A 13,675-nucleotide genomic window follows, 5' to 3' on the forward strand; every position below is an offset into this window, starting at 1 on the left:
TTTCATATGATCTCACTTATTTGTGGAATATAATGAACATAACAGTCTGAGGAATGGGGTAGTCCCAGAGATGTGGAAGTGGGGTACAGACTGACAATCCCCTAAAGAGGTGGATGGTGGGGGAGAGATAAACCACAGAACTTATATGCATAAACAGTGGACATGGACAACAAACTGGGGAAAGGGCAGGGAGGGAGGGGGAGGGAGGAATCAGTGGGGGGAAAAGGAGAAACATCTGTAACAAAAATTAATTAATATATTAAAAAAAAAACTTCTGGAAAATTATAGTATTTCAGAAATTACCACTTTTGATCAGAAGAACAGTAGTATGTGACATGAACCAAAGCTTTAAAGCTTCCTTGGCCTTTCTTCCATGCCTGTAATTCTCTCCTTTTTGTGTCTCTTCATATTCGTCTTTCTTCCAAATACCCCTTGCTCTGTCCATTTGCATTTCCTCTGTCTGCTACCTCTTTTCTCTCTTTCTCTGCTTCACCATTTTTGTCTTTTGTCATTGATACACAATGTAGATAAACATTTTAATATTGGAATTGTTGGTTATAATATAAAAAGTATTCGGAATGTTTTCTAAAATAAAATTACCTTTTCAAAAATTATATGAGGTTCTTCATTAATTTTATATCATGAGTACAAGTCACTGGGGTGCATAAAATTACTTCACTTACATTTTGCATGAATTTAATTGCATACAGTTGATATTTGAATTACGTTATTCTTCTATATTTATATAAATGAGGCCAACCAAGATTCTTTAGTAGGCAGTGCAAGTTATGTATAATACATTACTGAATGTAACTGAATTGCAATTTTACAAAAGTTTGTAATTGAAGCTTTTCTTAGGTGGATAGTAATTCCAATTTAGTGAGATTTAACTTCAGATGAACTATTTCTTAGGTGGAAATGAATGCTTTTTTTTATGTCTGTGTTGTAAAATCATAAAATTAATGTGGCATTATTTGAGTTTTTCTGGTTTTCACCTCTTCCTACTGGAAGCCTTTAAAACACTATAGAATTTTGATCATGTGACCAGTTCAGAGATGAGAGTGAGATTCCTTCACTTAATGGATCAATTTTCAAACCCCATTTGGCATTTGAGGTTTCAAATAATCAACTTTCAAATCCTGTTTTCTGTGTATCTGGAGCAGATTCAGACTCTCACCACTTAAATGACCATGGTTAGAATTCCTAATTTTAGCAAAGGAGAAGGTAAAAAGATTTGTATGTTTTTTTGTTGTTGTTAAGTATAAGTTATCTGCATGTTCAATAACCCCATGAAATTGGTGTGAATTTGCTTTCATTTGTTTTTTCTAGGAAGTATTATTGGTTTAAAAGGCAACGCTGGCCAGTCCGTGTACAGTGCCAGTAAAGGAGGATTGGTTGGATTTTCACGTGCTCTTGCTAAGGAAGTAGCAAGGAAGAAAATTAGAGTGAACATAGTTACACCAGGTCAGTGAAAACTTCTTTTTTCTTTAAACATGATTAATGTGTGTTGCTGGCTTTATGCAATCATTGCAAGACTTGTTCTTGTGTCTACATTGTTAGGCACACACTTCTCAGAGCCCTGGCATGGGAACGTGTAGTCTGCACTGTCACTAAACTCTTGACTAGTGAAATACAGGAGGCCTGACTGTGTCCTGACAGGACACATATGACCACACTGCCAGGCTGTGCACCATCCTCAAGGAAGAGGCCAAGAGGAATGGCAGACTGTTTTGTTTGCATAAAGCACGTTGTGTTTTTTACTGAATTACTCCAAAAGAAGAAACTTCTCAATTATTTATTTTTTAAACTTTTTTCCTTCTTTAATGATTTTAGAGAGGGAGGAAGAGAGAAGGAGAGACAGAAACATCGATGAAAGAGAACATCGATTGACTGCCTCCTGCATGCCCCCCATTGGGGATTTGGCCCAAAACCTGGGCATGTGCCCTAACTGGGAATCAAACTGGTGATCTCTTGGTGCATGGGTCAATGCTCAACCACTGAGCCATAGCGGCCGCACAAAACTTCTCATTTAAAAAAAAGTTATAAATTAAGAAAGTAAGAATTTGAAGTGTGTGTGAACTCAGTACATTCTTATGTTTAAAATATCTGGATAGTTCTATAATACAATATGCTTTTTAAATTTTTTATCCTCACCCAAGAACATCCTTGCATTTATCTTCAGATAGAGCAGGAGGGAGACAGGGAGGAAGAGAGAGGGAGAGAAACATCAACATGAGAGACACATCAACTGGTTGCTACCCACACGACTCCAACCAGGACCAGGGACAAACTGCACCTGAGGTACGTGCCCTTAGCGGGAACCGAACCCAGGTCTCTCTGGTCTGCAGGCTGACACTCTAACCGCTGAGCAAAACTGACCAGGGTTACAATATGCTTTTATATTGCATTACAATCCAGAGGAAATGTAAACAAGGATGCTTAGGTGATATCGTTTGCTCATTTCACAAACATCCATGTGTATGAACTGACATACTAATTACTCCAGAAAGTCAGTATTTGTACAAAAAAAGAATTGGCAGAGGTCATATTATGTTTCTTTTCCAAATAGACAAGATGCCTTTCCCTGAACTTTGTTACACCCCAGAGTGCTATCCAGGGTTCCCGTTAAGCATTCAACACAAAGAGAAATTTGAAGGAAAAAAAGGTATTTACGTGGACTCAGGAGGAAGAAAGATCTTTTTAAAAGTCACTCTTTGAAGTAGTATGATATTGTTAGTGGTTTTAGCAGTAGGTGCCCAGTAACAACTAGTGGAAGCTCACTGGGTGATGTTATGGGGGAGGAAGGTGGTTGTGCGTCGTAACAGAGAGGAGCACACTTCTACTCTGGCACCAACAAGTTCCGTGACATGTGCAGGAGGCACTGCTTAGAGGAACTGAAGCTTCTAAAATCAGACACATGGGTGTGGCCATCAGTGAAGGTGGCTGGACAGGTGGCTGTTGAATGAGTTTTCAAACTAGTAGAAGTCAGAGTGGGAATCTTATAATGCAGCTGCCTTTCTGTAGGGAATCTATTGGGAACACTTGTGTTCTTGTGAACATGTAGGAAAAATGAAGCCAACAGAGAGGCATTTCACTTGTAAGGCGAAGCAAGTGTGATTTGAGCTAAGTACACAGAAGTCAGAGCGCCTTTGACAAGTCAAGAACCTTTTTGTGCACCTGTTCCTGTTTCTATGCTGACTTTGGGTATTCTGCATTACTTGAAAATACTGATGGATTAAATGGGACATAAAGCCAATTATCTTGGTCTGTTAATAACTGGTAATTGGAAAATATTAAAACATAATGACCAGAATTATAGTTTATTTTGCTACAGGCTAAAAAAGTCTTCAATGTTTTCATTTATAGAGAAGGGAGCCTAATTGACCTCTGAATTGGTACTAATGGATTGACATCTGGGTAGAATAATTACAAAATGGTTGTGAAAAGAATCAAGTAATGAACTGGTGGCTACAAAAACAATTCCCTGTACCTTATATTTTCTTTAAAATCTTTACTTTAAACTTTGAATTATAACAAAAATATGAGGTGGAAAGGACCTTGTAGACAATTTATTCCAGTCCTTTTTGCAGTTTAGAAGACTGGGACTGGAGACAGTGACCCCCAGAGGGGTATGTCAGGACTCTTCCTGAACGCTTTATCTTCGCATTTCCAGCTGGGGTGAGCCTGACAGTGATGGCCACTCCGCTTTCCTGTGTATCGTTAGGAGCTTTCTAGGTCTTTTTGTCCTTTTGTTAATATGGCCTGTCTTAAATATCTGGAATTACCCAATTTTGTAACTTTTACATCTGTATTATTTGCCTTTTACCAAGTTCTTTAGCTAATAAAATTGCCTGGGGTAGTTAAGAGGGTAAGAAAAGTGCTAAAACTTAAATCTACCATTGTCACGCATTAGACGGTGTGATAGAAATTTTGATTAGGTCTTTACTCACCTTTTGAATAAAATGAGTGTTTTCATATACCTCTGCCAGTTGGCCATGGAATTTTGTGGTGTTTTACTATAGGTATTTAAGACTTGATTATCTATATTAAGGAAAGACATTTGTTTAGTTTATTGGTTGTTTGTAAGAAAGAGTAGGCGAAGTAGGCTTTTGCCACCTTTTCATTGGAAGTCACTGATGGCTGCCGCTTGGACACTAGAGTTGGCGTTTTATTTGGCACTGCTGTGGAGCCAGCAGGGATGAGGGGATGGTGAAATGTTCTGACAGTCCTTCTGCTGTATAAGGTGCCTTCATCCCAGTTCCTTGTTTCGTCACAGAGCCTAGCTAAATTCAAGCATTCCTAACCCATGAACATTTGATAGACTTGTTTAGACACAGTACTTCCTTCTAAAAAATTAAAGAAAAGGGTAATCCAAAAGCTGCACTGTCATCTTGGCACGGCTTGTGTCCGTGTATGCTGTGTGCACCCTGAGTGACTTTAGTGTTGGCCCAGTTTATCCTTATGGAGACTAGGTTATTTGTGGTTGGAGACTGCATGTATTCCCGTCCTCTCTCAGAGATTGCAATGGTGTGGGTAATGAGGAGTTAATTCTAGGTCATGGTGATTTAAAAACTGATGGTTTAGGTAATGGAAGTGTTGTTAACTCATAATAAATCATTCAGTAGACTGACTTACTGGAGTGTCTCCTATATGCAAAGACTGTTTTAGGTTCCCAAATTATAGAAATGAATAAGATACTTCTGCCACAAGGAGCTAAGTACAGTGGGAAAGACAGACATATAAACAAATAATTACAATGGCATGTGATGAATATAAAGATACATGTGTGATGCTATGGAAACACTGAAGAATGAATGCTTAATTTTGTTAGAGTGAATTAGTTGTCAAGGCAACAGGCTACATAGTGTGAATCCAGTTTATATACAAAGGGAGGTTTTATGAGTGTTATAGAAGTGTGTTTGTATGTATAACTCTTTCTAAAGATGTTTCCAGTGCAAATAATACTACCCAAAAAAACCTGTTGCTGAAAATGTGGTAATTTAATAAGGTGACCTTTATTATATCTTGCTGGCTATACATATTTAGCAAGTTTCATAGTATGAATACGTGGCATTGGTCAGAAGCAAAGTCTAAGTTGAAATAGTAGAGTTAAATTGATTGTATGGATTATTTATTAACTTTATTTTCTATAGTAATTATAATCAGACTCTTCAACAGGTCTTTTAATAGACCTGACAAATATCTTATTTAACATATATGTTTCTTTTTAAATCAGTTTTCCTGGTTACCTTCAAATGGAATTTCCAGTGAAGGATATTAATTAAAAAGCAAATCATAATAGGAAAAGCAAAGAACAAGGAAAATAATAGGCTGTTTTCACTGCATAATACTGATTTTTTTAAAAGAGAGAATTGAGGACTTGTATTTATTTAATTAATTTATTTATTAAATTGGTTTTCTTTATTGATGTTAGAGAGAGAGGAAGGGAGAGGGAGAGAGAGATAGAAACATCAATGAGAGAGAACATTGATTAGCTGCCTCCTGCATTCCCCCACACTGGGGATTAGGCCCACAACCTGGGCATGTGCCCTGACCAGGAATCGAACTGGCAAACTCTTGGTGCATGGATCAATGCTCAACCACTGAGCCATACCGACTGGGCTTAATACAGATTCTTTAAAATGATCAGCTAGTTGCTAAGCTTTGATATTACTTTAAATATAAAATAAATTTCCAATCATAGATACATCTTACTGATTGGAAGCTATTGAATATGGGAAACACTATTTGATAAAATGAAACTATAATGGGTACATTGCTTTAAAATATATATGTTTTCAATAGGTAATACAAACGTGGTACAAAATTCAAGTGTACAAAAAGACCTAGAGAAAAACTGAGTCATTTCTCCTCTGCTTATCTAGTTCCTTTCCTCAAAAGTAATGCACTATTAACTAGTTCAATAAAGTGTGTGTTCTTTTTAAGAAAACACAGATTGTGTCAAACTATTCATAATGCTGTACCTTGTTTTATTTATAGACCAATATATCTTGGAGTTGATTCCATATTCCTTCATATAGCACTGCTTCATTTTTTAAACAACAGCTTTCTGGAAATAAATTTCACATAATATAAAATCTACCCATTTAAAGTGTACAATTCAGTGGTATCAGGGTAGTCACATATTTGTTTTGTTATCACCATAATACATTTTGGAACATTTTCTTCATCCCAGAAGAAACCCTTAGCATTTACTCCCCATTTCTCTCCAGTGTCCCCAGCTTCTAGCAACCAGTAATCTTTCTGTTTCTATAGATTTCCCTCTTCTGGACAGTTCATATAAATGAAACCATATGTCATCATCTGTGACTGTTGCATCATTTAAAAAATTAATTTATTTATTTATGTACGTGCTCCTAGCGGGAACCGAACCCGGAACTCTCTGGTCCGCAGGCTGACGTTCCAACCGCTGAGCCAAACCAGCCAGAGCATGCTGCATTATTTTAAATGACTAGTTAAAGACAATTTCTGTTTTACCTGTGTACCGCGATTTATTTAACCTATTGCCTCTTGATGGGCATTTGGGTTGTGTCTGATCTTTTGCTATTACCACTAATAATGCAGTGACAGTACTTGTACATACTTTATTTTGCACATGTGCAAGTATATGAGTGTGACCCTGGGAATGAAACTGCCAAGGCTCAGCGGTTATATGCATTTTACATTTTGACAAGTAATATAGCATTGCATGTATTTTGCCCCCTCTCCACTTTTTTAACTTAAAGAGCTTTTATGTTAACTACTTGGAGAAAATCTTGTTGACAAATGCTTGCATGAACTTGGCAGCTACTCAAGACCGATATTATTCTAGGTGCTCTTATGGACTCTTTGGAATGCAGGTGATTTCTGTACACTTCTTCCTTAGATATTTTTTCAAACATAATATTAAGACATACAGATTGGTTCTGGTTAAAATCTTGGTCTATTTTTTGTCAACAGCCTTGTTTCTTCTGCCGTAAAAAAAGTGTCTGGGATTATTTTAATTTTTTCTAAGTCCTAGAAATTTATACCAGAGAATGGACTTCTGAGCTGGTAGGTATATCAAGTAGTGCACATCCCACAATTGTTAATACTGGTGATAGGCTAATATCCTGTTGTCTTATTAAAACATACAGTCTCTGCTGTATACCAAAATATTCAACACTAAAACAGTGACCAAACAATATAGAATGAGATGCTATTCACTCATACTATATAGCTAGCAGAAATGGATAAAGGAAATACATTTTCTTTAGACTTTATCAAATATAAATTCATATTGGACAAGAACCACACACTTTCTTTTATGAGCAGGAGTATCCCTGTTTCTAAAGTGTTCTTATTTTATAAAAAGCAGTAATGTGGGTGTCATTGTATACCGAATGAAAGTAGAAGTATCCTTGTTCCAAGTTGGTTGAGTGCATGTCATTTCAGCGATCTGTTTACTGGTTTAAGGAGTGATAGCCTTGTAGGCAGCTGGAAACCTATCTGGGCAACAGGTGATCAGTAAGAACACCATTGTTGGAGAGTGGCACCTACTGGTAGTTTGTAATTTTCATAGCCCAGCTTGAAAGGTGTTGTAAATATATATACATGTGGTAAAATGAAGAGTGGAGCTAGTTTCTGGAACATTACAAGTGAAAAAATGACGTGGAAGAGAGTCTTGTGGGGCTAAGGAGTGGGAGCTCCAGCTGAATCTACATATTGGTTTGGTGCTAAAGAAACCCCGGATTCTGGGTAGACTGTAGTTCTATTGTTTGAATCTACAAAAATGAGAAAGCAGAACAGAAACAGACTAATAGATAGAGAACTTTTTGTTGGTTGCCAGATGCTAGTGGGGTGAGGAGATGGGTGAAAAAAGTGAAGGAATTAAGAAGTACAAATTGTAGTACAAATCATTGTTAGACTGATGAACCTCAAAGGGAAGGGGAGAGGGAGGGCAGGAAGAGATAAACCAAAGAATTTGTATACATATTTGCATAACCAATGGACACAGACAATACTATGGGAAAGGCAGGAGGGGGGCGGGAATGAGGAGGAGAGGGTCAATGGGAGATAAAAGGGGGAACATCTGTAATACATTCAACAATAAAGATAAGTTGAAAAAGAAAAAGAAAAAAAAGAAACGAAGTGTGTCCAAAGACATTAAATTTTGGATATCAAGGAGCCCCATAGTTTTTGTTTGTTTGTTTTGGTTTTGGTTGATCCTCACCTGAGGATATTTTTTCATTCATTTGTAGGGTGAAAGGAAGGGGGTGGGGAGAGATAGAGAAAGAGAAAGTTCCATTTGAGAGAGACACATGGATTGGCTCCCTCCCACAAGACTCTGACCAGGATCAAACTTGCATGCCCTTGACAAGAAATTGAACCGAGATCCTTTGGTCTGCTGGCCGATGCTCTAAGCATTGAGCTAAACTGGCCAGGGCAGTAATTCTTCTTGAGATGATTGGATTGCCTACTGATTATTGACTTTTCACTGCAGATGAAGTTTCATTTAAATTTCACTTAAAATTATGCCAAGGCTGGTTATCCAGTTTTATCATTATCTGTGCCAGCTGCTGCTTTTATTCTTGCATCCTCTGGCCATCTCATTGTTCTTAAAGATGACAGGGAATGAGGGAAATGTTGCTGACTTTAAAATAAATACGGTAATAGTGGAATACTACTCAACCATAAAAAAGAAGGAAATCTTACCTTTTGTGACAGCATGGAAAGACCTGGAGAGTATTATGCTAAGGGAAATAAACTAGGCAGAGAAAGATAAATCCATATGATTTCACTTATATGTGGAATCTAATGAATAAAATAAACCAACAAAATAGAAACAGACTCATAGATACAGAGAATAGGCTTACAGCTGTCAGAGGGGAGGACAGTTAGGGAAATGAATGAAAAAGGTTAAGGGATTAAGTAAAACAGCAATGAGTTAAAAAAAACTAAAACACCTCATCCCTGGCTGGGTGGCTCAGCTGTTTAGAGCATTGTCCCATACACCAAAAAGTGGTGGGTTCAATTCCCGGTCAGGGCACATACCCAGGTTCTGGGTTGGATCCCCAGTTGTGGCACTTGCGGGAGTCAACCGATCCATGTTTTTCTCTCTCTCACTTCATTGTTTCTCTCATTCTTCCTCATTCCCATACCCTTTCTCTCTCTCAAAAAATCTGTAAAAAAAAAACCCCATGTCATAGACACAGACAACAGCATAGTGATTACCAGAGGGACGGGATGGAGTGGGGGGAGGTAGAAGAGTGTAAAGAGGGGATAAATGGTGATGGAAGGAAATTTGACTTGGGGTGGTGCACATACATTACAATATACGGATGTTGTATTATAGAATTGTACACCTGAAATCTATATAATTTTATTAACCAATATATATCACCCCAATAAATTCAATAAAAAGCTAAAAAATAAATATATATACTAAGATTTTCTGATAGAGGTATTACCATAATGTAATACCATTACATTATGTTATTTCATAGTGTACTCTTGTGAAACACACAAATAATATAATTTTTAAAAAATTTTAGGACCTTATTTTAGATAATTTGAAGTTAATACTGTGCATCTTTTTTTAATACCTTTTTATCTAAATACAAAAATATATTTGTTGTAGAAACAGTAAAGTACAGACAAGTACAAAGAAGAAAATAATAATCATTACCTATAATTCTAGTGTCTAATGATAATCACTATTAATATTTTTATATATTATTTTTCAGTTGTTTAATTTTTTTAAATTTATTTTTATTAAGGTATAATTGACATATAACTATGTTATTTTTAGGTGTACAGCATAATGATTCCATATTTGTACATATTGTGAAATGATCATCACAGTAAGTCTAGTTTGTCTTCTAACATGTTACAAATTTTTTTTCTTGTGATAAGTACTTCTAAGGTCTACCTACTCTCTTAACTACTTTGAAATATATAATACAGTTTTAACTATAGTCACCATGCTGTCTATTATATCCCTGTGACTTATTTATTTTATAACTGGAAGTTTGTGCTTTTTAATAGAATAACTGAGTTCATTTATAACCTAGTGTTTAAATGTACAAATGTTTTCTCTTATTTTAAATAATTTTAATAGAATCATTTTAATGCCTGCATATTGTTCTACTGTGTGGACATATTATGATTTATTTTGCTAGTTTCTTATTGAAAGACATTTTTAGTTTTTCCCCAATAAAGCTGTCATTATTATAGGCTTCATGATAGAAAATCTATGATTATTTCTTAAGACTTTTAAGCAAATGTTAACATATTTAATAAGTAAAAATATAAGGCAAAGAAAAAGTAAATAATTACAGAGTGTAATGCATAATAAACCTGTGGCATAATGCTAATTCTTTTTTTTTTAATTTTATCCTCACCCGAGGACATTTTCCCATTTTTTTGTTCAGGTAGAGTGGGAGGGAGAGAGAGGAACACAGAGAGAGAGAGAAACATTGACGTGAAAGGAACACATCAAGTGGCTGCCACCGCACGACCGACCAGGGCTGGGGACAAACTGCAACTAAGGTACGTGCCCTTAGCGGGAACCGAACCCGGGTCTCTCAGGACCGCAGGCCGACTCTCTAACCGCTGAGCCAAACCGGCCAGGGCCATAATGCTAATTCTTAATCCAGTGCTTAATTCATTTTTAACATGGTATTCTATTTAATTAATTGATTAATTAAATTCCTCCCTTTTTATTGAATTTATTAGGGTGACACTGGTTCACATAATTATACAGGTTTCAGGTTCACAATTATACAATACATCCTCTGTACACTGTGCTGTGAGTTCACCACTCCAAGTCAAGTCTCCTTCCATCACCATTTATACCCCCTTTACCCTCCCCTCAGCTGTCCCCCCAGGCAATCACCACACTGTGGTCTGTCTATAGGTATTTTTCTTTTTCTTTTCTTTTTTTTCATCCTCACCCGAGGACATTTTTACATTTATCTTCAGATTGAGTGGGAGGGAGAGAAGGAGGAAGAGAGAGAGAAACATCGACACGAGAGAGACACACTGATTGGCTGCCTCCCACACGACCCTGACCAGGTCCTGGGACCCAATTCCAACCAAGGTACATGTCCTTGACCAGAGTCAAACCCGTGACTTTTTGTTCCCTGGGCCTATGCTCTAACCGCTGAGCAAAACCGGCCAGGGACACAAGGTTTTTCTTTCTTTCTTTTTTCCCCCCAATCCCTCCACTCCCTTCCCCACCTCTGACAACTGTCAACCTGCAGTCTCTGGGTCTGTATCTATTTTGCTAACAAGTAAAATGAATTAGCCTGGTATTTAAATGGTGGTATATTTAAGTTGATTTTAGTTTGAGTTATAAATAGTTTAATTTTAGCACAAGCCAATTTGGAAATTATATTTTTGAGATTCTACATTAAACGTTTACTTTACACTTCATGCCTAACTCTTAATCCATTTAGTTTTTGTGACCTTAAAATTTTTAAAAATATTTTTCTATTATTCCTTTTATGAGAAGTAGTCATTTGCTTTCTTTTTTGAAGCTTAAATGATTAAATAGTAAATACTGATTATATAAGTTAAGTATTTTACTGGTAATATGTATTTTTATGTCTCAGACTAATCACAAGATTTTATGAATAAATCTATAGTCCCTCTGGCATATATCTATAATGTAATCATTAAGGATTAGTTGCTTAATGTATTACGTAGACTTTATACTACAGAACTTTGTACTTTAGAACATGTTCTCTGCAAGCATTACTGCATACACCGGAGCCATGTTAAATTTTACATTTTTTTTTTTATCCTCACCCGAGGACATTTTTTCATTTTTTTATTCAGATAGAGAGGGAGGGAGAGAGAGGAAGAGAGAGAAACATCGATGTGAAAGGGACACGTCGAGTGGCCGCCACCCGCACGACCCAACCAGGGCCGGGGACAAACTGCAGCCAAGGTACATGCCCTTAGTGGGAACTGAACCCGGGTCTCTGTGGACCGCAGGCTGACACTCTAACCGCTGACCCAAACCGGCCAGGGCTAAATTTTATATTTCTGTGTGTACTTGTGTCAGCCTTGGATATGACCCTAAGATATTTCGTTATACAAATATTGGAAATACTGGTCTTTCTAATCAGCTGCCCTAGTTATAGCCAGTGGAACTAATTTTTGTCTAATGCCAGATTGGTTCATGTGACCACCTTTGTGATACCTTCTTTCCCTCTATCCTACCTTCTCCCCCTCTACCCCACTCAAGTGAAAATTAATCAGTTCTGTAGTACTTTGTGTCTACCTGTATAAGGATATTCACTAGACTTTCTTATGTTATAATTAGGGGTGCAAGTGACTATTTCCTTCTTAAATTATATGTTCTCAAAGGAAGAGAGTTTTTATTCATGTTTACATGTACCCACTTACATTGTACTATGAGTTGGGCCAAATATTTGGGAATAAAATATTTTAGTGTTTGATAAATGTTCATTGAGTTATATCAAATAAAAATGTAGACTTGGTTACTTGATTGCTAACAAAGTCTGTATTTCCTAAACAGGGTTTATTAGTAACCTTCAAATTTTCTGGAGTAAATTTATTTTTATTTGAAATTGAGCCAATGTCATAGTGTTTACCCTTTTCTACTAAATAAACAAACATTTCTCCTTTAGGATTTGTTCATACAGATATGATGAAAGACTTGAAAGAAGAAAACTTGAAGAAAAATATTCCTCTTGGGAGATTTGGAGACCCTATTGATGTGGCACACGCGGTTGTGTTTCTCTTAGAATCACCGTATATTACAGGGCATGTTCTGGTGGTGGATGGGGGGTTACAGCTCACGATGTAGCTTACAGATCTCAGTTGTAGTGGTGATTGGAATCAGGGACATACTTTGTTGATTCGACAGTCATATCTACATGGGTGACATTTGCTCATCAAACCTATTCATGCTACTAATGTTGATTTCTGTCTTTATATGTATGTATCCGAAAAGAACGTTTGACCAATAGTGTTTTCTAAATGGACTGTATTATAGACTAGTGACTTTAGTATATAAACATTTTCAAGTGCTATAAACAGATATTACCTTATTATATATATTTTGTCTCAAAAGTGGAAAAAATTATGAAGTTTAGTTTTCATGAGTTATTTTATTATATGAGACTGAATTCTCTAGGAGTTAACCTTGTGGACCATTGCCAGAATAAGAGTGTTACCTGGTATTGGTTAGTTGTCAGTACTTTGGCAACCCTGCTAAAGGTAAACATTGTATTTCTTTTCATATGCCTCGGATAATCAGCTTTTATAAAGGTTGAAAAAAACCAGTATCAGTTTGATACAGACATGAATTTAGAGTCTTTCCCTACGCCCCCTTCAGTGGTATTACCTCTGATTGAACTGCTGGGCAAAATAGTCAACAAACATAAGTGTGGTACAGTTGATCCATTCTATAGAAATTCTCAATTATGGAGGTCATTAACCCTTATCTTAAGGTTTAATATCTGCTAAATTGATCTCATCAATTTAGGAAGTGGAAATGTTTCATTTTTAATCCACAGAACACTCAGTATCACAAGCTACTTAAAAATAGTATAAAAATAATGACATGTTAAAAATTAAGAGTATTTTGAATATTACTCTTATCCTAAAATTAATTAGTAGTAAATTCTTATTTACTAATTTACATCATTATCACAAATGATAA

The 13,675-nt window shown here is 36.4% G+C and overlaps 1 pseudogene; it reads left to right on the forward strand.

The window, feature by feature from the left end:
* The window catches only part of LOC118643956, a 68,153-nt pseudogene extending 55,336 nt beyond the window's left edge, over positions 1–12,817 (forward strand).
* The last annotated feature ends 858 nt before the right edge of the window (positions 12,818–13,675 follow it).

The sequence above is a fragment of the Molossus molossus genome, unplaced genomic scaffold, assembly GCF_014108415.1.
Source record: "Molossus molossus isolate mMolMol1 unplaced genomic scaffold, mMolMol1.p scaffold_m16_p_4, whole genome shotgun sequence".
Lineage (NCBI taxonomy): Eukaryota > Metazoa > Chordata > Mammalia > Chiroptera > Molossidae > Molossus > Molossus molossus.